Source organism: Pongo abelii, chromosome 5, assembly GCF_028885655.2.
Source record: "Pongo abelii isolate AG06213 chromosome 5, NHGRI_mPonAbe1-v2.0_pri, whole genome shotgun sequence".
Taxonomy (NCBI): domain Eukaryota; kingdom Metazoa; phylum Chordata; class Mammalia; order Primates; family Hominidae; genus Pongo; species Pongo abelii.
In genome coordinates this window covers 14867675-14892317 of record NC_071990.2, presented here as the reverse complement: position 1 = coordinate 14892317, position 24643 = coordinate 14867675, and positions in this window count along the sequence as shown.

Below are 24643 nucleotides of genomic sequence, written 5' to 3'. Positions count from 1 at the left end.
AAGTGAGCCTCCCACCTTGGCCTCCCAAAGTGCTGGGAATACAGGCATGAACCACTGCACCTGGCCTCGAAATTTCAAATTTTTACTGTGCACGAGCCTCATTAGAGGGCACTAGTTAAAAATGCAGATCCCTCTGAGAGTCTGACTCAGTAGGTCTGGGATAAGGCCCAGGAATTTGCATTTTTAACAGGTGACTCAGGTGACTCCTAGGAAGGTAGTACTAGTTTCACGCTCTGAGGAATCTAGTCCTTAATCTGGTCCAGCCAGGCAGGGTGATTCACGAGGACTGCAGAGTATGCCACACTGAAGCCTGCCTGAGGAAATGCTGGGACTAGCCTGGAGCTTCCCTTGAAAGCCCTAAATTTATAGTCTAATGTCCTTGTTATTTACAAACTGGATCTTCTGCCTGTTGTCAGCTAAGGAAATATGAGAACTTCACATTTCAGGGTTGGTTAAAGGCAAGTAATTGGAAGTTATGTTTACCACCTGGGTATCTGTTTTACTCTCTGCAAAAGAAATGCGATTTTTTTCCCCCACCGCCTTGCCTCTGTTTCTCCGTGGCTTTCCCTCCTGCCCCTGGGACCCATCCTTGGGCTGTTCACACTTTTGGGAGCCTGGGGAATGGCTTCTGACTACAGCAGGCGAAAGCTTTGCAGGTGGTTGATAGGGAAGGAGATGGAATTGCATCACTTTCTTGGTCTCTTCTGAGTTATTACGGAAAATGAAATCGTTGGCTGTGGGGAATTAATTGAATATGATGAGCCCAGAACTGCTAAGAAAATACCTGTCCCGAGATTTTTCTGGAAAGGAATGCTGTAGATTGCATTTCCAATTTGCCATTCTTTCCCTAGGGTTTTGGCCAGTAGGACTGCTGAGACAAAGGGTAAATGTGGTGACACATTAGATGACGCTAGCATACATATATTTGCAGAGAGCACAGATAGACAACACGTGCCATTTGTTTGCTGTTCCCGAGTGTGTTTAAATGAAGAATCAATGTGTCAGGATTGTTCACGCTGCAATTCTGAAGTCTGTGATTGTTTCTCAGGCTTTGGGTGTCTTTCGTAAAAAGACTGTTGAATATTCCAGAATGTGTGTTCTATTAGGAATGTGATAATTGCAACCATGTGTGATGTGGCAGTTCTTTCACCTGATGAGAGGACCTGGGAGAACAAAGACAGCTAGGAAGTTCATGTGTATTTGTTGTACAAATTAATACAAACTAATTGTATTAATTTTTGCTTACTAATCAAGCAAATTCCTAACATTGTGTCTCACCCAACACTGGGCTGAGATGTAGTCATCTGTGCCTCTTGATGTTTGTCCTGTGTGTCTTTTTCTCAGCGAGAAAGGCAGTTACTGTTTTATGAAAATGTCTAAAATGGTCACATTTTAGATGTCCTCATACAGCAGGGGAAATCTCATTTGTTTGAACACCTCTGCCCAGTCCTTCCTTGTAAGCCCCAAATGGTGACTTGGCCTTCCCCTTGATGGATTCATTGTGTTGATTTAAGCCAACGTGGCAGAAAATCTGATGTCATCTGCAGCTGCTACACTGAGATTCAAAGAAGCAGCCATTAACCCTTACAAAGATCCACATGACGGCACTATGGCCTTTCCAATATTCTGTCTGTCAATAACCATCGTGTGAGTCAGATTTCTGTATTGTCTTTAACATTTACTGGGCATTGGCAAAGGAGCTTTTAGCTCTTGCATACGTTTAATAAATACACATTTATTGAAGCCTTACAATGTGCCAGGCAAGTATGTAAACTCAGCTATGTCTGTAGTCTCCCTCATCTCTAGGTGCCTTAGGAATCCCTCAGGCTTTAGGAAACCTTGGTCCGTGAGCACCTGGGAAGGAATTTCACTTCTAGGAACGGCATTGGGAACCCTTGATGTTGCCCCTGCCGCGAAGCTCTCTTTCACACTCCCGGCCGAGAGCCCTCAGAGGATGCGAGGAGGAGGATTTTGGCATGGACAGTGATGCCATGGGGCAGTTGCTGTGGTAACAGGAGTCTCTCATGCTGTTGGAGTAGTGTTAGGAGTCCTTAGGACTCATTTTTTTTTTTTTTTTTTTTTTTTGAGATGGAGTCTCCTTCTGTAGCCTAGGCTGGAGTGCGGTGGCGAGATCTCAGCTCACTGCAAGCTCCGCCTCCTGGGTTCACGCCATTCTCCTGCCTCAGCCTCCCGAGTAGCTGGGACTACAGGTGCCCGCCACCACGTCCAGCTAATTTTTTGTATTTTTTAGTAGAGACGGGGTTTCACCATGTTAGCCAGGATGGTCTCGATCTCCTGACCTTGTGATCCACCCGCCTCGGCCTCCCAAATTGTTTTTTTTTGAGACAAAGTCTCGCTCTGTCACTCAGGCTGGAGTGCAGTGGTGTGATCTCGGCTCACTGTCTCGATCTCCTGACCTTGTGATCTGCCCGCCTTGGCCTCCCAAAGTGCTGGGATTACAGGCATGAGCCACTATGCCCGGCCAGGACTCATTTTTAGAGGTCAGGAGGAGGCCCCCAAGCCTAATCTCTTATATTGAAGTTTTTGGATACCCTCAATGGCTACTTTTTTTTTTTTTCATACGAAAGACAATTCTGAAATGTATTTCTATTTTAGGAATTAACATTTTATTGGATGGGTGTGGTGGCTCGTGCCTGTAATCCCAGCACTTTGGGAGGCCAAGGTGGGAAGATCACTTGAGCCCAGGAGTTTGAGACCAGCCTGGGCGACACAGAAGACCTTGTTTCTACAAAGAAAAAGAAAAAAAAAAAAAAAATTAGGTGGAGTACTTCAGGTTTTTTTTTTGCTCTGTTGCCCAGGCCAGGGTGCAGTGATGTGATCTCAGCTCACTGCAACCTCCACCTCCCGGGTTCAAGCGATTCTTTTTCCTCAGCCTCCCGAGTAGCAGGGATTACAGGCACGTGCCACACGCCCAGCTAATTTTTTGTAGTTTTAGTAGAGATGGAGTTTCACCATGTTAGCCAGGATGGTCTCGATCTCCTGACCTCGTGATCCGCCCGCCCTGGCCTCCCAAAGTGCTGGGATTACAGGCGTGAGCCACCGCGCCTGGCCTCAGTTCTTTTAAAATTTGCCTAAAGAAAAGATTTAGTAGGGCATAGTGGTGCTTGCTTGTAGTCCCAACTACTCAGGATGCTAAGGTGAGAAGATCCTTGAGCCCTGGGAAGTTAAGGATACAGTCAGCTAGGACTGCACCCCTGCGCTCCTGCCTGGGAGACAGATACCCTGTCTCTAGAAAAAAAATTATTAAAAAAAAAAAAAAAACAAAAAAAAACCACGAGAAAACCCCAAACCATTTTATCGACTGAAGTTACAAATTCAAAAATCTAGATCCTTCTTAAGTTTTAAGTTCAATTTAAGAATCCTATTCTAGCTATCATACTAGCATGTTTTAACAATCACGTTTAAGGGGACTTTGAATTATGTTTGTTCCAATTCATAAACTTAGTTAATTGAACTCCTTTACGTATTTTAAACCGCACTTATAAATTTAACACATTATATTTCCTTTTTCAGTACCTAAATGATCCGACAAACCTTTTTAAGCATCTAAGTAGTTTGTATAAATATAATAAACATATAAATATGGTGGACCTTAAGTGCTTTTAAGTGTTTCAGTAGTATATAAGCACTTAACATCATAAGCCTAATTCACTTATCAACTACACATTCTAAACTGGAATTATAAAGCTGAACTGTTATTCTAATTGTCTATATTATCTTAAACATTGAAAAATTTTAAAACACCAAATATATCAGCTGAGTTCCTAACACAAAAATATTTGCCTTTTTTATTTTTTTCAGACAGAGTCTTGCTCTGTTGCCCAGGCTGGAGGGCAGTGGCAAAATCTTGACTCACTACGACCTCTGCCTCCTGGGTTTAAGCAATTCTCCTGCTGCAGCCTCCCAAGTAGCTGGGATTACAGGCACACCACCATGCCTGGCTAATTTTGTATTTTTAGTAGAGATGGGGTTTCACCATGTTGGCCAGGCTGGTCTCAAACTCCTGACCTCAAGTGATCCACCAGCCTTGGCCTCCCAGAGTGCTGGGATTACCAGCATGAGCTACCGTGCCCGGCCACAGTTTTTATACTAGATTCTAAATCTTCCTAGGATTGCAAGGTGTTGACCCATTAAACAAACTGTTGTGTGCTTCAAGCAAGTTTGGGAAAATGTTCTCAGACTTTTCTTAGGAGCCAAAGAAATACAAAATTGGATTTTGTATTTCTTTGGCTCCTAAGGTGATAGAAATGTCTCTTTTTTTTTTTTTTTTTTGGTGAGTTGGAGACTTACTCTTGTTGCCCAGGCTGGAGTGCAATGGCACGATCTCAGCTCACCGCATCCTCCACCTCCCAGGTTCAAGCGATTCTCCTGCTTCAGCCTCCCGAGTAGCTGGGATTATAGGCATGTGCCACTACATTCAGCTAATTTTGTATTTTTAGTAGAGAAGAGGTTTCATCGTGTTGCCCAGGCTGATCTCGAACTCCTGACCTTAGGTGATCCTCCCGCCTTGGCCTCCCAAAGTGCTGGGATTACAGGCGTGAGCCACTGCGCCTGGCTAGAAATGTCTTTTGCATCTAATTCCAAAGGACATTTGAACTGAACTTAAACCTGCATCCTTTTTCACAGAATGTTTCTCTCTTAGAACCATGAAACTCTCACAAGTATTAAAACACAATCTGACTTCTTTCTGCAAATCTCTTTGCTTTGCCTTATTATTTGACTGATGTAGGGGCCAAGGAAAACCTTCCCCTCTGTTCTCTGAAGGTTCACTGAAAATGAGCTAACAATAGACAGATTAATAGGAGAAAAGGCATATAGGTTTGTTTATCATGCCTAGCATGGGGGAATTGCAGAATGATTACCCAGTAACCCCATGAGGTCCAGATGCTTCTATACCCATCTTCATAGGAGAAGGGAAGTTTGGGGTGTGTAGCAATTTAAGGTGTAGCAGATGACTTTTTCAGGAGAATAAATGCTCCCAGTGTGTAGACAATGGTTAATACATAATTCTCTTTGGGAATTGAATGGAAGCTAAGAACAGTTTGGGATGAAGTTAGTCTGGCTTCCAGGTGTGGTATGCAATGTTTAGTCTCCTCCTCTGTGATATGAGTTTTAATTTTCTCTGGATAATGAAATTTCAGGGAAGGGGTTGAAGGCAATTGTGTTTCTCTTTGGGGGTCTAGTTTCTAGGTAGATAAGGGAACGTCAGAGAAAAGCTTCTTTCTGTGTTTTGAGAGAGGCAGAGTACTGAGGAACAGGGCTGAAGAAGGTCAGAGAGACCTTGAGGCTGTTTGTTTAGTTCTCCAGGTCAAAGCACCCTATTTTGGGGTACGGTTTCCTGAGCCCCAACATATTTGACTGATAACTGATGATTTGGACACAACTTCTCATCTACAAATACGTATCGATTACAAATGGAACAATATCAGGCATATAAATGCACATTTTTAACCTACTGCCTGGCGCCCAGGATGTCCAGCCAATGGTGCTTATTATTATTGGAGATTTTTGAAGGGATCTTCAAACTATTAGGAAGATAGGACCCCATCCAGTGGTTGGTCAGGCGTGGTGGCTCACGCCTGTAATCCCAGCACTTTGGGAGGCTGAGGCAGGCAGATCACGAGGTCAGGAGATCGAGACCATCCTGCCTAATACGGTGAAACCCCATCTCTATTAAAAATACAAAAAAAATTAGCTGGATGTGGTGGTGGGCACCTGTATTCCCAGCTACTCGGGAGGCTGAGGCAGGAGAATGGTGTGAACCCGGAGGCGGAGCTTGCAGTGAGCCGAGATCGTGCCACTGCACTCCAGCCTGGGCTACAGAGTGAGACACCATCTCACCAAAAAAAAAAAAAAGAAGATTCAGTGGTGGGAGGCTGAATTCGGCAGATCGCTTGAGGTCAGGAGTTCAAGACCAGCCTGGCCAACATGGCAAAACCCCGTCTCTACTAAAAATACAAAAAGATTAGCTGGGCGGTACCTGTAGTCCCAGCTACTTGGGAGGCTAAGGCAGGTGAACTGCTTGAACCCAGGAGGCCGGAGGTTGCAGTGAGCCAAGATCGCACTGCTGCACTCCAGCCTGGGTGACAGAGTGAGACTCTGTCTCAAAGAAAAAACAAAACAAAACAAAAACAAAAGGTCCAGCGGTTATACTAGGTCTTTGACAAATACTGAAAACTAGACAAGCTATAAAAAAAGAAGAGATATCCCCTGAATGGTAGGTGTGAGAACTTGACAAGAAAGAGGGAATGGATAAAAGGGAGAAAATAGGCAGAAAATCACCTATAACTATATAGAGATATTTATATTTAGTAAAATATTTTCAGCTTTAGCTTACACACACAAAAAACCAGTGAAGCATCCGGTTGAATACACGAATATGTCACTGCAGGGAGACGGTGCTTCACAGAGAGATTTTCTTCATAAAGAAACAGAGCCTCGCCTATTCAAAAGCCGTTCCATTTAATGCAACACTGCATTGAACAGGGTTCCTTTTCAAGGGGTTCCTATTAGAAGCAAGATTATTATCTTCGGCATTTAGATGGCGTGCTGACTGGGGCCATAACACCAGGGCACTTAGGCGCTCCCATTATCAATGGACAGTATAATCTTTGGAAGTTTAAAATAGCTTTTATGGCCGGGCACGGTGGCTCACGCCTGTAATCCCAGCACTTTGGGAGGCCGAGGTGGGCGGATCACCTGAGGTCAGGAGTAACCTCACCTCTAGGTGCAGAGAAGGACAGAAGAATGGAACACTTTGCTTCAGTTTTTTTTTTTTTTTTTTTTTTTTTGTTATTAGGCATTTATCCAAGAGCTCCTTTTTTGAAAGGTCTGAGTCACTCATTAGAAAAAACTTTCTAATAGAACAGTCCAAAGACGTAAACAGGCCAGGCACGGTAGCTCACGCTTGTAATCCCAGCACTTTTGGAGGCCGAGGTGGGCAGATCCCTTGAGGTCAGAGTTTGAGACCAGCCTGGCCAACATGGTGAACTCTGTCTCTCCTAAAAATACAAAAATTAGCTGGGTGTGGTGTCACGCACCTGTAATCCCAGCTACTCAGGAGGCTGAGGCAGGAGAATCGCTTGAACACAGGAGGCGGAGGTTCCAGTGAGCCGAGATCGTGCCACTGCACTCCAGCCTCGGCAACACAGTGAGACTCTTCTCTCAAAAAAAAGTAGTCTAGAGTAGTCCCAGCTACTCTAGAGACTGAGGTAGGGGGATCACTGTAAAGACTGAGGGTGCTTTATGAGGTGTTGAGTTTCTAAGTGCTTAGACATATTTGAATAGATTCTGGGGGACACTGGCTGGGCCGGCTATAGATGATATTCAGACAAAAGGATCTTCCAAAGGCAGCAGTGAGCAAAAGAGAGAAAAAGCCAAGAGTAAGGGAAAGCTAGGATGTGGTTTGTTCCTGGAGGCATGAGCAGAGGAGAGTGGAGTCACCCCGTGATGGCGGAGCCCTGGGGGCAGTAAGTGCCTTCTCCCAGGAGGGCAGCCACCACTGTGGCTGCTGAGCCAACAGCACTGCCGTGTGCTCCAGACAGGGCCTGCTGTCTGTGGCTGTCCAGCCCTGTGCTGCCCACATGATAACACCAGGCACATGTGGCTGTTTCCATTTAAAATAATTAAAATGATGGCCGGGCAGTAGTGGCGTGAGCCTGTAATCCCAGCTAGTCGGGAGGCTGGGGTAGGAGAATCGCTTGAGCCTGGTAGGCAGAGGTTGCGGTGAGCCGAGATCACACTGCTGCACTCCAGCCTTGGCAAGAGTGAGACTCTGTCTCAAAAAAATAAAATAAATAAAAATAAAATAAAATAATTAAAATGAAATGAAATGAAAAATGCAACACCTCCATCATATTTGCCACATTTTAAGTGCTCAGTGCCTGGTGAGTGGCCCCAGAATTGAAGATTTCCTAGAACATGTTTGTCCTCACAGAAAGTTCTGTTGGACAGCAAAGATTTATACGGTTTCTTGTGCTCATCACTTCCCCGTGTATCCTTACCTGAGATAACTGGAACTCGCCCCTATTCTATGCCTTCAGAGTCTCCCTAGTACAGTGACTTAAGGTCTCTTTAAATCTCACCTACTATGGAGAGTGTAGATGTGTGTGCTATGAGGTGTGCTGGCTAAGACTGGGCCCCAAGGCAGTTCCCCCACTATTTATTTATTTAAAATACACATAACATAAAATTTACCTTTTTTTTTTTTTTTTGAGATGGAGACTCGCTCTGTCACCCAGGCTGGAGTGCAGTGGCGCCATCTCGGCTCACTGCAACCTCCACCTCCATGGTTGCAGTGATTCTCCTGCCTCAGCCTCTCGAGTAGCTGGGACAACAGGTGCCCACCAGCACACCCGGCTAATTTTTTTTTTTTTTTTTTTTTTGTATTTTTAGTAGAGACGAGGTTTCACCGTGTTAGCCAAAATGCTCGATCTCTTGACCTCATGATCTGCCCGTCTCGGCCTCCCAAAGTGCTGTGATTACAGGCGTGAGCCACGGTGCCCAGCCCAGGATTTCTTTTTTTGATATTCCATTGTATGGATGTAGCTTATTTTGTTAATCTATTCATCTGTTCATGGACAGGTGGGTTGCTTCTACCTGTTGGCCAATGTTCGTTCTTTTTGCCCAGGCTGGAGTGCAATGGCATGATCTCGGCACACTACAACCTCCACCTCCTGGATTCAAGTGATTCTCCTGCCTCAGCCTCCCAAGTAGCTGGGATGACAGGTGCCCACCACCACGTCCTGTAATTTTGTATTTTTAGTAGAGATGGGGTTTCACCATGTTGGCCAGGCTGGTCTCAAACTCCTGACCTCAGGTGATCTGCCCACCTCGGCCTCCCAAAGTGCTGGGATTACAGGCGTGAGCCACCGTGGCTGGCCCATTGTGAATAATTCTGCTAATTACATGAGTGTAGAAATGTCTCTTTGAGTGTCTGCTTTAAATTCCTTTGGGTATACTGTATACCCAGGAGTGAAATTGCTGGATCAGATGGTAATTCTGTGTCTAATTTTTTTGAAGAACCATCATACGATTTTCCATAGCAGCTATTCCACCCTACATTCCTACCAGCAATGCATAAGGGTTCCAGTTTCTCCACATCGTTATCAACACTCATGTTTTGGTTTCTGTTGAAGGTAGATCTCCTAATGGGTATGAGTTGTTATCTCATTGTGGTTTCAGTTTGCATTTCCCTAATGATGAATGATGTTGAGCATCTTTTCATGTGCTTATTGGCCAAGGTTTATTTTGTGAAACATCAATGGCTAAAAGTAGGGGAAAATGCCATTTAAAAAGTTTAACTACAGCTGGGTGCAGTGGATCATGCCTGTAATCCCTGTGCTTTGGGAGGTGGAGGCCGGAGGATTGCTTGAGGCCAGGAGTTTGAGACCAGCCTGGGCAACAAAGTATTTTATGGCAAAGTATTTTAATGACAAAAACCACAATTATTTTTGCACCAACCTAAATAAGACCCTGTGTCTTAAGAAATACAAAAATTAGCTGGGTGTGGTGGGGTGTGCCTGTAGTCCCTGCTACTCTAGAGACTGAGGCAGGGGAATCACTTCAGCCCAGGAGCCATGATTGTGCCACTGCACTCCAGCCTCGGTAACAGAGTGATACATTGTCTCTGAATAACAACAACAACAACAACAACGACAACAGCAAAAGAAGTTTAACTAGTTGTTTTGATGTCTTTGTGTTATTCTGTTTCTATTTCTCTGATGTAGGGGCTTTATTTCACCTTGAGGACAGACTATTTTACAGAAAATAACTGTAAGGGCCTTTAGTTAAACAATGGTGAAGCAATGATCCTTTTCAGAAGTGGAGAAGTTTGAGACACCAAGAACTAATGACCTTAAAGTTTGTCTTATTTCAAGTTTCTGCAGATGCGTTTTTCTGGAGAAAGCTTTCCTTAATCTTCAGGAGGTTGGGCTTGGACATTCTCGTGGGGAAAGAGAACTGATCCCGGCCAGGCGTGGTGGCTCACACCTGTAATCCCAGCTCTTTGGGAGGCTGAGGGGGGCGGATCACCTGAGGTCAGGAGTTTGAGACCAGCCTGACCAACGTGGAAAAACCCTGTCTCTACTAAAAATACAAAATTAGCTGGGTGTGATGGTGCATGCCTGTAATCCCAGCTACTCAGGAGGCTGAGGCAGGAGAATCACTTGAACCCGGGAGGCAGAGGTTGTGGTGAGCCGAGATTGTGCCATTGCACTCCAGCCTGGGCAACAAGAGTGAAACTCTGTCTCAAAAAAAAAAAAAAAAAAAAAATTAGTTGGGCTGTAGTGGCACGTGCCTATAATCCCAGCCACTTGAGAGGCTGAGGTGGGAGGACCACTGAGGCAGAGGTTGTAGCGAGCGGAGATTGTGCCACTGCACTCCAGCCTGTGCGACAGAGGGAGACCCTGTCTCAAAAAAAAAAACAAAAAGCTTAAGAACCTCTGAATTAAAGAAATTAAGTCAAAACTGAGTTGGTCAACTTTTCAAATTCTCAAAATCAATTTTTAAGGTAATTTTATCTATTCAAATTGAATAAAGGTAGAATTTAAAACAGATGCCATCAAAAGGAGAGAATCAAAAGCCCCCAAATAAGCAGGAATGATTGTATTCATCAGTTAGCTTAAAGGATCAAGAGAAGATGGTTGTAAAATCAGGTTTTTGTTTTAGGCTCCTAATTTAGGAATAATTGGTTAAGCCAGGTCCCTTGCTTTAGACTTTTAATGCTATTTCCCTCTCTCATTTCCCCTTTCCTTCTCCTCGGTATGCCTTTTGTGGAAAGTACCTTCTCTGAATAGCCACCAGGACAAGCGTCAGCTATCAAAAGCAGATGTTTCCAATTTTCAGCCTACCTTGTTTGGGAAACCTCGTGTTGAAGAATGTTACCTTTTTTTTTTTTTTAATTTTTTTTTTTTTTTTTTTTAATAGAGACCAGATCTCACTATGTTGCGATGGCTGGTCTCAAACTCCCGGACTCAAGTAATCCTCCCGCCTATGGCCTCAGAAAGTGCTGGGATTACAGGTATGAGCCACCACACCTGGCCTGAATGTTATCTAACCAGTGTCTCACTGATGGGCATACACTGGGCTGTTCCGACATCATAGCACCCCTCCCTGACCCCACCAACCAGACTTAATTCAAACATCAGGATAAACTAATCAATTCAAAGCAAAGCGCTTATCCGCTCTAAAATTTCAGCTTCTCTGCTGTACCTTGAGTTGGCTTCAGTTTGAGTGCTAAAATATATGTATATGCATATGTGTAATTTACATCAGGAAAAAATCAACTGATCAAAAAAGATCCCAGAAATGTATTAAAAATAGAACAAAAGCCATACCTTTTTACTACTGTCCCTTTATGTCAGTTTCTGGATATAAAAGTTGTATTAAGATTAAATTTTTGGCCAGGCACGGTGGCTCATGCCTGTAACCCCAGCACTTTGGGAGGCCGAGGCGGGCAGATCACCTGAGGTCGGGAGTTCGAGACCAGCCTGACCAACACGGAGAAACCCCGTCTCTACTAAAAATACAAAATTAGCCAGGCATGGTGGCGCATGCCTGTAATCTTAGCTACTGGGGAGGCTGAGACAGGAGAACCACTTGAACCCGGGAGGCAGAGGTTCCAATGAGCCGATATCACTCCATTGCACTCCAGCCTGGGCAACAAGAATGAGACTCCATCCACCCCCCAAAAAAGAAAAATTAAATTTTTTTCTCATAAATGAAGATAAGCGCCTCTACATTCAATAAGACACTAATTCCTAATTTCCAAATACACAGAAATTGATAGCCATGTTTACAAGTATTACATGAGTAAATTAAACCATAACAGTACAAAATAATGCAAAAGTCATCTCTATTTGGCTTAAGGATCTATATGTTATTTGTATCTATGTATTATATGTGTTATTTGGGGATGTGAGAAGAACTGACCTTTTATGAACACACATCAACCCAAGGCCAGGGAAGACAGCCTAGGAGCATGCTGGATTTATGAGGAAAGCCAGCCAAAATGCATCATCCCAGACCTACCCACCCGTCTGGCTTTGGGGTGGCTCTCAGAATTGCCCCCTCTTCATGCCCTCAGTATCCTCATGGTCCATTCCTATCACCCCACACCTGAACCCCAACATCAGACTCATAACTGGTCTCACCACTACATCCCTCCTCAAAGCCATCCTTCCCAGAGGGAGTAGCACTGTACACATCCAGGATGCCAGGGCCTTGCAAAGATGGAGAGAAGCCCAGGCCGGTTACATTTTTTGAGGCTTCCAATATGTTATCAAAGAAGAAGGAGGAGGAGGAGGAAGAAGGAGGAGGAAAGAAGAAGAACAAAGGCCAAGGCACCCATCCTGGCCAACATGGTGAAACCTCGTCTCTACTAAAAATACAAAAAAATTACCAGGTGTGGTGGCACATGCCTGTAATCCCAACTACTCAAGAGGCTGAGACAGGAGAATCGCTTGAACCCAGGAAGCAGAGATTGCAGTGAGCAGAAATCCTGCCACTGCACTCCAGCCTGGTGACAGAGCGAGACTCTGTCTCAAAAAACAAACAAACAAAAACAAAAACAAAAAAAAGAAAGGCCAAGGCGGGCAGATCATCTGTGGTCAGGAGTTCAAGACCAGCCTAGCCAACATGATGAAACCCCATCTCTGCTAAATACAAAAATTATCTGGGCATGGTGGTGCATGCCTGTAATCCCAGCTACTTGAGAGGTTGAGGTGAGAGAATCACTTGAACCTAGGAGAAGGAGGTTGCAGTGAGCTGAGACCCAGCCACTGCACTCCAGCCTGGGTAACAGAGCAAGACTCCATCTCAAAACAAAACAAAACAAAACAAAAACCACAATGCAATCTCATGTGAAAGTCAGGAAAGTGAAATTCCTCTGGTTAAAGGCCTGCTGAGCTTCCTCCTTCGAGGTCCTCAGGAAACACCTCAGAACCCCAGGACTGAGAGGCAGACAGATTGAAAACGGTTGATCTGATTTAGTCCCTGTGCTTACAGATGAGAACCCAGGCTCAGACCAAAATAAGACTTACAAGTGCATTCAGTCTTTACCAAAGCATTTATAATGCCAATAATAGTAATAAATAACAATATTATATTAACATTATAATATTAATATAATATATACATATAATAACATATAATAATATAATAAAATGTAAAAGCTCCTCTTTAGAGCCTCTTTTTAACCTCTCTCTCTCACCTTACCTGTGCCTCTCTGCCCCTCCCTGCTCTCTCCACTTCTCTAATAGGATCTCAGAGAACATGCTACCACACAGAATCAAAACAGAGTGGGTAGACTTCAAGCCAGCCAAGTGACTGCCATACCCACCATGAGGACTCCCAACCCACTGTAACCACCCAATGGGTTCACCTTGCCTGGTGCCTAGATAGAGCCAATTTATCAAGAGAGGTGAATTGCAATAGAGAAAGAATAATTCACACAGAGCCAGCTGTGCGGAATACCGGAGTTCTATCATTACTCGAATCAGTGTCCCCGAGCATTCCGGGATGAGAGTTTTTAAGGACAACTTGGTGGGTGGGGAGAAGCCAGTGAGCCGGGAGTGCTGATTGGTCAGGTCAGAGATGAAATCATAGGGAACTGAAGCTGTCTTCTTGCGCTGAGTCCGTTCCTGGGTGGGGGCCACAAGATCAGGTGAGCCAGTTTATCCATCTGGGTGGTGCCAGCTGATCCATCAAGTGCAGGGTCTGCAAAATATCTCAAGCACTGATTTTAGGAGCAGTTTAGGGAGGGTCAGAATTTTGTAGCCTCAAGCTGCATGACTCTTAAGCCATTGTTTCTAATCCTGTGGCTACTTTGTTAGTCCTACAAAGGCAATCTAGTCCCCAGGCAAGAAGGAGGCTTGTTTCGGGAAAGGGCTGTTACCATGTTTGTTTGTTTGTTTGTTTATTTTTGATACAGAGTCTCACTGCGCTGCCCAGGCTAGAATGCAGTGGTGCAATCTTGGCTCACTGCAACCTCCACCCCCCAAGTTCAAGCGATTCTCCTGCCTCGGCCTCCTGAGTAGCTGAGATTACAGGCACGCACCACCACGTGCAGCTAATTTTTGTATTTTTAGTAGAGGCGGGGTTTCACCACATTGGCCAGGCTGGTCTCGAACTCCTGACCTTAAGTAGTCCACCTGCCTCAGCCTCCCAAAGTGCTGGAATTACAGGCGTGAGCTGCCATGCCCAGCCCATCTTTGTTTTAAACTATAAACTAAGTTCCTCCCAAAGTTAGTTCAGCCTACGCCCAGGAATAAACAAGGTTCTTCCCTTGCTCATTAGCTTGGAGGGTAGAAGCAAGATGGAGTTGGTTAGGTCAGATCTCTTTCACTGTCTCAGTTACAATTTTGCAATGTCGGTTTCACTGCAAAAGGTGGGCACTAGCAGAGGGGAGAGGCAAGTGACAGAATGCCACAGAGCAGCCAACCCTGAGGGGCAACCATCTCAGACCTACGTAACAAGGTCACACTTCCTTCTTAAACCCAGATCATCCCAGCACGAGCCCCACTGTGCTGGACTGCAGGAAGTAAGACTTCTACCAGGTTCCCTTCCCCACATCGCAGTGGGGATCCCCAGGGAATGCCCACATATTCCATGAATCTGTCCTGCTTATCACTAGCCACCTCAGTCACCATCTGTCCCGTCGCCACGGCTCTACCCTCCTTGTTGTCCTGAAACCTGACTCTGTAGGCAGCTGCCGTTCCCTTGATTTCACCCCAAGCATGGGCACAAATCCTTCCCTTGACTCCCCTCAGTGGCAGAGAATCTTAGACTGCAATATTTGCAACGTATGAAAATCGGGGCATGGCCCAAGATAACTGCCACCTCGCCTGACCAAGCATTTTTAAAAACATATTTAAATACTGTGGATGGCCAGGCATGATGGGTCACGCCTGTAATCCCAGCAATTTGGGAGGCCGAGGTGGGCAGGTCACCTGAGGTCAGGAGTTCAAGACCAGCCTGGCCAACATGAAACCCTGTCTCTACTAAAAATACAAAAATTAGCCAGGTGTGGTGGCTCATGCCTGCAATCCCAGCCACTTGGGAGGCTGAGGCAGGAGAACCACTTGAACCTGGGAGGCAGAGGTTGCAGTGAGCTGAGATCGTGCCACTGCACTTCAACCTGGGCGACAGAGTGACACTCTGTCTCAAAAACAAACAAACAAAAAAATACCATGGACTCTTTAGAATAACGTCTTCAAGTGTATAAGATAAAACATTTTAAATAACAGAGGAAACTCATTAAATGAAAGTGCATTTGGCCGGGCGCGGTGGCTCACACCTGTAATCCTAGCACTTTGGGAGGCCGAGGAGGGTGGATCACGAGGTCAGGCGATCGAGAGCACCCTGGCTAACATGGTGAAACCCCGTCAGTACTAAAAATACAAAAAAAATTAGCCGGGCATGGTAGCAGGTGCCTGTAGTCCCAGCTACTCAGGAGGCTGAGGCAGGAGAATGGCGTGAACCCATTAGGCGGAGCTTACAATGAGCCAAGATTGTGCCACTGCATTCCAGCCTGGGCGAGAGCAAGACTCTGTCTCAAAAAAAAAAAAAAAAAAAAAAAGAAAGTGCATTTTTAAAGACCAAATTTGCCATATAGTAGTATATGTGCTTCTCTATTGGTGCCTGAAACAAGAAGACCTAGTGGCAGATCTAATACTTACCATAATTTCAAAGTAGTAGTATGTAGAAATGATATTTTGTGATGTCTATAACAACCGTAGGTGATTTTTATTGATGACAAAATCACAGTTACTGATCACACTACTGTAGTTTATCGCCTACATTCATAATAGAAGAAAATGCTGAATTTCAGTTACAGACTAGTGAAAATAAAAATATATTTTCCCCAACTTTTGACTACCTTGAATTCTATCTATTGTCACCTTGACGAGTCTAAAGACCCCAGTTTAAGAACCTTTGCTTTAGAAGATTGCAGATTCTTAAATTTTTAAATGTTTGTTTTGGTAAAATACCTCTTTCCTCTGTTGGTATTTCTCTAACTTAAGTTCTAAGCAGAGTGTCCTAAATATACATTGTATTCAATTAAAGATTCCTGTCTTAGTCCATTTTCTGTTGTTTATAACAGAATATCTGAAACTGAGTAATTTATAAAGAAAAGGAATTCATTTTCATTTTAAAGTTATGGACACTGGGAAGTCCAAGGTAAAGGGGCTACATCTGGTGAGGGCCTTCTTGCTATGGGGACTCTGCAGAGTCTGGAGGAGATGCTGGGCATCATGTGGTGAGGGGGCTGAATGCAATAGGTCTGGTATCTCTTCCTCTTCTTATAAAGCCACCAGTCCCATTCCCATGATCGCCCATTAATCCATTAGTCCGTGAGTGGATTAATTTATTTCTCAGGGCAGAGCCCTCATGACCCAATCACCTCTTTTTAAGAAATTTAATTAATTTTATTTTTTATTTGGAGACAGGGTCTCACTCTGTTGCCCAGGCTGGAGGGCAGTAGTACAACCTTGGCTCACTGCAACCTCCACCTTCCGGGTTCAAGCAGTCCTCCCATCCCAGCCACCCAAGTAGCTGGGGTTATAGGCGTGTGCCACCATGCCCGGCTAATTTTTGTATTTTTGGTAGAGACAGGGTTTCACCACGTTGGCCAGACTGGTCTTGAACTCCTGACCTCAAGTGATCCACCCGCCTTGGCCTCCCAAAGTGCTGGGATTACCGGCCTAAGCCATGGCACCCAGCCCCTAATCACTTCTTAAAGGCCTCACCTCTCAATACTGCCACACTGGGGATTAAATTTCCACATGAGTTTTGGAGGGACAAACATTCAAACCATAGCGGTCCCAAACTCCAATTTTTGTCTCCCCATCACCTTGAGACTTGAAAGCTTTACTCAGCTTTTCAGCTGCTTTTGGTAAGCCCTCTTAGCTTCTTGCTAAACTTCTAAACATAACTTAGGAATTAACCAATGACTGGAGGGGAAACCAGTGAGGAGTCTAAGGATTCCTTCCCCACATCTCTCTCCTCTCTGGCATTTTGGCCCCACCTCTCAGTTGCCCTGACAGCCACAGCTCCATTTTTTGTTTGCCTAGACCTGAGGGATTGCCAAAAGCTCTGCACTGATTTTTAGCCTCTAGCTCAAAACTGCTTGAAAACCAGCAAATGAAGTGTTGGCTTTCTCCAGGAGCTTCCATTCTTTCTGGATCCTGGTGCTTCTGGAGAATTCCATAGCTTCCCAGTGCATCTGAACAGATTATTTTTGTATTTTATCCAGATCTTCTAGTTGTTCAGAACCAAAAGCAAATAAATTCACAATTTAAAAACCACTTTTTTTTTTTTTTAATTTTTTTTTTGAGATGAAGTCTCGTTCTGTTACCCAGGCTGGAGTGGCTTGGTGCGATCTCGGCTCACTGCAACTTCTGCCTCCTGGGTTCAAGCAATTCTCCTGCCTCGGCCTCCCTAGTAGCTGAGATTACAGGTGCACACTACCACACATGGCTAATTTTTGTATTTTTAGTAGAGATGGGGTTTCACCATATTGGCCAGGCTGGTCTCGAACTCCTGACCTCAGGTGATCCGCCTGCCTTGGCCTCCCAAAGTGCTGGGATTACAGGTGTGAGCCACCGGGCCTGGCCAAAACCACTTTCTTATAAGTTCTCATGTTTGAGCTTCACAAAAACCTCTTGTGTCAGAAAGGGCTTGGGTCACTACCCCCACTTGACGGAAGAGATCCTTGACTGGAGGAGGTGGGAAGTCTGAGAAGTGGAGAGGAGAAATCTCATCTGCCTCACAGCAGGGCTGAGACTAGAACCCACGTCTCTTGGTTCCTAGCAAAACAGATACTATTTTCCTTCACACCATGTTGCTTCTCCATGTGTATTTATTTGCAAGGGCTATCAAAACAAAGAACCACAGGGTGGTGATTTAAACAACAGGTTTATTTCTTCACAGTTCTTAAGAGTAGAAGTCTGAGATTAAAGTGTCAGCCTGGTAGGTTTCTTCTGTGGCCCCTCTCCTCGGCTCACAGGTGCCATCTTCTCCCATGTCTTCACATGGTCTTCTCTGTGTGCCAGTTTGAGTGCTAATCTCCTCTTCTCATAAGGACACCAGTCAGATAAGATTAGGGCCGTCCCTGCTGACCTCATTTTAACTTGATTATCTTCTTAAAGACCCTAGCTCCAAATATAGCCACATTTGGAGATACTGGGAGTTAGGGCTTCAACATATGAATTTTGGGAGTAGGGGAGAGATGCACAGTTCGGCCCAGAGCACCACGTAAATGGCTCAGAAATGTCCGTAAATTAAATGTGTAGGCCCCCTCTTTGCTTTAGCATGGAGTTCTCAAAATATGGCACTGGCTCCATGACAATCTGCAGCTTTAGCATCAACATTAGCACCAGCACAAACTGGTTAGAAATGCAAACTCATTCCCCACCTTAGACCTACTCCGTTAGGACCTCCAGGAATGGGCCCAGCAAACCTTTCAGGTGATTCTGATGCTGCCCAAGCAGTTCCACAAAGGACAGCTCCGAGGCAGAGTTGGTTCAGCTGTAAATTCTGGTCATGCTGTTCCCCAGCCCTTTTCTAAAGGATGACTCTCCTGAGACATCAGGTTATGATTGATGGCCAGATCTGTCAGATAGCAGCATTTAAATCAATGCTAATCTGTCTTGTGGTATCATTTGGCATTCAAATATCACCTACTCATTTGAGGATTTATAAAGGAGGCAACTTTCAGTAGGAAGCTTTCTTATTTGAGAAATGAGATTCTTTGCTAATCTGGGCCTCAGTTTTATTATCTTGAAAATGAGAAATCTGCATTTCTTTTTCAGTGCAGACAGTCTGTGCATTCATAGAAATGATCAGAGCAACTAGTATCCCAGAAGCAACAGTGTTATGATGTCCTGGGGGTTCCCTGAATGGTCAGACTAAGCAACCCAAACTGCACCAGGCAGAGTGCCTCAAATTGGAAATTTTTAGAAGTGAGCATGAGGTTTGCACCCAATCATTGCTCTGGTTCTGGCTGAATATATGTAATGGGTGCTTGATAAACATGGGAGGGTTTAGATCAGAATTTGTATATTGCCCCTAAGAGCTCAAACTCCCCCAAATCCAGTACCCGATTTCACCTACTGGTGAGGGCCCTGGCGGAATTGTGGGGCTCAGTTTCCCTGCCACCTCACCGCTATGCCCCAGATTAACAGTAAGCAGCACCATCTTTCTTCTACATGAGCTCTTTTTAAGATTTCTCTTTTGGCTGGGCACGGTGGCTCATGCCTGTAATCCCAGCACTTTGGGAGGCCGAGGCGGGTGGATCACGAGGTCAAGAGATCAAGACCGGCCTGACCAACACAGTGAAACCCCATCTCTACTAAAAATACAAAAATTAGCTGGGCATGGTGTTGGGCACCTGTGATCCCGGCTACTCAGGAGGCTGAGGCAGGAGAACTGCTTGAACACCGGAAGCGGAGGTTGTGGTGAGCCGAGATCGCACCACTGCCCTCCAGCCTGAGTGACAGAGTGAGACTCTGTCTCAAAAGAAAAAAAAATTCTTTTTTGAGACAGGGTCTCATCTGTTGCCCAGGCTGGAGTGTAGTGGCAGCCTCATGGCTCACTGCAGCCTTGATCTCCTGGACTCAAGCAATCCTCCCACCTCAGCCCCACCGAGTAGCTGGGACTACAGGTGTGTGCCACCACGCCTGCCTAATTTTTTTAGTTTTTATAGAGACAGGGTTTCACTATGTTGCTGAGGCTGGTCTTGAACTCCTAGGCTCAAGTGATCCTCCCGCCTCTGCCTCCCTAACTGCTGGGATTACAGGCATGAGCCACCGTGCCCAGTCCTTACATGAGCTCTTTCAACCTCTTTATCATAACCTCACAAAGCAAGCAAGCAAGGTTTTATTATGTCTATTGTACTGCATTATAAAAACCTTGAGAAAGGTAAACACTGGTCCAAATGTACAAACTGGCAGGTGGTGAAGGAGCTAGAAAGAAACCCCCCTTGGCCATTGCCAAGGTACTTCCCCTCCTCCAAATCTTTGTTTTGGGGACTGGAATAAAATGGAGAAAAAACACACGAAACAACCAAACTCATGAAAAATGAGGCATGCCTTGAAGATTCTGCTGTGGGTGGCCACAGAGCTCTGAGCAACTTCTCTTCCCTGATACAATCAAATTTATTTTTAAACACGCCGAGTTGATTAAAGTGTCAGGTCGGGATGGAGTGGGTGAGTAGGCAGAATAAGACCGGGTTGGTTCCTACATTAATTTTCTCCTTATAGCTGTGGAAAATCCAACTGAAAATTCAACCCACCATGTTTCTGAGGAAATTTAGAAGGCTATTGGTTATTCTTATCAAAGGGAACCGTGGCTCGGACTGCGTGGAAGGAAATCAATAGGAGGTGAGGGCTGTTGTAGGCAAAGCAGGAGGCTGCACGCTAGATTCCTAGAGGCAGGTCCAGCATTGCTGCATGTCTGTTTGCAGAACTGTAGTCCATCTGCATGCTGTAATGACGTATCGTCTATGCATTCGTGTTCAATTTTTTCTTTTTTTTTGGAGATGGAGTCTTGCTCAGTTGCCCAGGTTGGAGTGCAATGGCACGATCTCGGCTCACTGCAACCTCTGCCTCCCAGGTTCAAGCGATTCTCCTGACTCAGCCTCCCGAATAGCTGGGATTACAGGCACCCGCCATCATGCCAGGCTCATTTTTGTATTTTAGTAGAGATGGGGTTTCACCATGTTGGCCAGGCTGGTCTTGAACTCCTGACCTCAGGTGATCTTCCCACCTCGGCCTCCCAAAGTGGTTGAGATTACAGGCGTGAGCCACCGTGCCTGGCCCGTGTTCATTTTTTAAAATGACCATAACTGCTATTAACAAGTGACCATGCCTCATTAAAATGAATGTGTAATTGGGCCAGGCATGGTGGCTCATGCCTGTAATCCCAACCACTTTGGGAGGCTGAGGCGGGAAGATCACCTGAGGTCAGGAGTTCAAGACCAGCCTGGCCAACATGGTAAAACCCTGTCTCTACTAAAAAACACAAAAATTACCCAGGTGTAGTGGCGCACACCTATAATCCCAGCTACTCAGGAGGCATGAGAATTGCTTGAACCTGGGAGGTGGAGGTTACAGTGAGCCAAGATCGCACCACTGCACTCCAGCCTGGGCGATAGAGCAAGACTCTGTCTCCAAAAAAGGAAAAAAGAATGAATGTGTAATTGTGTCTGTCAGTAATGATATTGCTTTAATGGACTATGGGACATTAATTCTATTCCTTTAGATCCTTCACTACCAATTCTCCAGGTAGAATTCAGAGCCCAAGCAGTCATTTCATCTACCCTCTTATGTCTGAGTGCAGTTGTACTTAAGCTATTTGAGAAGATGGTTATTTTACTTATTAACACACGTAAACACACATACACACTTCCTCTTAACTCTAAAAAGTCTACAGCCATTCTTGGGCAATTTGCTATAGTGTTTTTACAACTGACCCCCAAAAGTTTTGTGCCTAGGTTATTTTTGATGTCTGTAAAGCTCTTCCTTCTCTTTTTTTTTTTGAGATGGAGTCTCACTCTGTCACCAGGCTAGAGTGCAGTGGCACGATCTTGGCTCACTGCAACCTCCGCCTCCCAGGTTCAAGGGATTCCCCTACCTCAGCCTCTCAAGTAGCTGGGACTACAGGCGTGTGCCCCCATGCCCGGCTAATTTTTTGTATTTTTAGTAGAGACGGGGTTTCACCATGTTGGCCAGGATGGTCTCGATCTCCTGACCTCATGATCCATCCACCTGGGCCTCCCAAAGTGCTGGGATTACAGGCATGAGCCACCGTGCCTGGCTCCTTCTCTCTCTTTTTTTCTCCTCCAGAGCACAGCTATTCTCAACCTTGAAAGTTGCCCTTGGGACATCTGGTTCCAGTTCTCTTTCAGGGGTGGTACTCCCCAAGAGGGCATTTGGAAATGTGTGGAAGATGGTTCTGGTTTTTTGTGTGTTTTTGTTTTGTTTTGGATGTCACAATGTCCGAGTGCATGATGGGCATTTCCTAGGCTGAGGCCGGAATTGCTAACAATGCTTGTATTTCAGACTAGTTCAGTCTCATCTGACAAAATATTGGTCTGGTCCAAATGCCAGTAACACCCCTATCAAGAAATACCTCCCTAAGCCTCCCTCTCCTTGGGCTGTGGGAAAACATGAGTTTTTTTGAGATGGAGTCTCACTCTTATCACCCAGGCTGGAGTGTAGTGGTGCGATCTCGGCTCATTACAACCTCCGCCTCCCAGGTTCAAGTGATTCTCCTGCCTCAGCCTCCCGAGTAGCTGGGACTACTGGCACGCGCCACCATGCCTGGCTAATTTTTGTATTTTTAGTAGACACAGGGTTGTGTCATGTTGGCCAGACTGGTCTCGAACTACTGGCCTCAGGTGATCTGCCTGCCTCGGCCTCCCAAAGTGCTGGGATTACAGGCATGAACCACCACACCTGGACCCAAGTTTCTAGTTTTTATGTTTGCTGGGGTGACCTGAGCGTTCGCATCTCTTACCACTGAAGACTTCCAGTTCCCTCTCTGAAACAACATCTCCTGTCATCAGTGTTTTCTTTAAAACAAAAAACCAAAACACCAGTGTCACTCTCAAAGAACTGTTTCTAGAAAGGATCTTAGTCCATAGTCTCCTTGACGCTATCCCAATATAAATGCAGAACAGACACCTACTTGGAGAAGAAAGAAAAATATGCTTGTTATGTGTTTAAACACAGATGCACTTCAGATGTTGTTGTTGTTGTTATTATTGTACATTGATGGTCTTGCCAGCCATTATGGTCGGAAGTTAAAACACCTGGTTTACATTATTATGACTTGTATTTCAGACTAGTTCACAGGCATTTGGGCAGAGGATGTGTGCATGCTCAGGAAAGTGGTATCTGATCCTTACTGGGGATTTTTTTGATTTATGTTTCCCTTCTCTCTCTCCTGTTGCATTTCCTTGAAGGCGGCTTCTCTCTTCACAGCTGCTGTTGCTGCTGGCTGGCATTGGTGTGGTCTTCCCTCACCAAGGAGACACAGAAAGCCAGATGCCTCGTCTTCTCTTAGCCTTTCCTCCCTCCTATGTGCCATTTTACTTAATCCCTTAAAGTAGTTAGTAATTTAGATGGGACAGGATGTGAGCATGTGCAGCAGATGGGGGCTTCCATCTCTGATCTCTTTCTTTCTTTCTTTTCTTTTTCTTTCTTTCTTTCTTTCTTTCTTTCTTTCTCTTTCTTTCTCTCTCTTTTTTTCCCCTCTCTCCCTTCCTTCCCTCCTTCCTTCCTACCTTCCTTTCTCCCTCCCTCCCTCCCTCTCTCTTTCTCTTTCTCTCTCTCTCTCTTTCTTTCTTCCTTCCTTCCTTTCTTTCCTTCTTTCTTTCTGATGGATTCTTGCTCTGTCTCCCAGGCTGAAGTGCAGTGCTGCGATCTCGGCTCACTGCAACATCTGCCTCCCGGGTTCAAGCGATTCTCATGCCTCAGCCTCCCAAGTAGCTGGGATTACTATGCCTGGCTCATTTTTGTGTTTTTAGTAGAGATGGGCTTTCGCCATGTTGGCCAGGCTGGTGTTGAACTCCTGACCTCAAGTGATCCACCTGCCTTCGCCTCCCAAAGTGCCAGGATTGCAGGCCTGAGCCACTGTGCCCGGCCTCATGTTCCTGTGTAGCTGCAAAACAAGAAAGCAGGCTCTCGGATGCCCAGGTGATTTCTGGGGGCCAATTGTCCATTTTTCTTGTCTGATCACCCTCCTTTTGTGTTATTTTTGACAGTAGGGGGATTATTCAGCCAATTTAATACCAGTTGGAAAGCTGCAGGGGGTGGCTTGTTTTGAGTAAGATGGAGAAGTTTTATGAGAACCATAGTGTTGGGGGAATACAAAAATTTTGAACATTTGCAATCGTCTGTCAGTCTTGTAATCCAGTTTCCAAAGGTTGTGACTGAGGAGGTCTGGGGTGGGTTGACAGAGCTGCAGAAGGCTGGAGTCTTCTAGTTGATGAAGAATGACACTGCACTGCTGTTGATAAAGCCCTTGAGTTTCTCTGCCTGCTCCCCAGCCAGGTGAGTTCAGTTTCTTTTATGACTTTCCCAGGGGTGATCATCCTCTGAGGACTGATGCAATCTTGCCTAACTCCCAACAGGGTGATTAATGCCCCAGAAAGCTGAGGTCTTACTTTATGATGGGTCTATATGTATCATGACTGCCCAGGAGATCTTTGCCTTGGCTTCTCTCCTCCTGATAAAACATGGATGTCAACTGTCCCCTCTGCTCTGATTCTATGGCTCCATATGTGAATGTAGAACTTAGAACCTCCTTAGGTTCTTGTTTTGTTTTTTCTCTTTTTTTGAGACAGAGTCTTGCTCTGTCGCCCAGGCTGGAGTGCAGTGGTGCGATCTCGGCTCACTGCAGCCTCTGCCTCCTGGGTTCAAGAGATTCTCCTGCCTCAGCCTCCAGAGTAGCTGGGATTACAGGCTCATGCCACCACATCCAGCTGATTTTTGTATTTTTAGTAGAGATGCGGTTTCACCATGTTGGCCAGGCTGGTCTTGAACTCCTGACGTCAGGTGATCCACTCACTTCGGCCTCCCAAAGTGCTGGCGTGTGCCAACACGCCCAACCTCTCCAT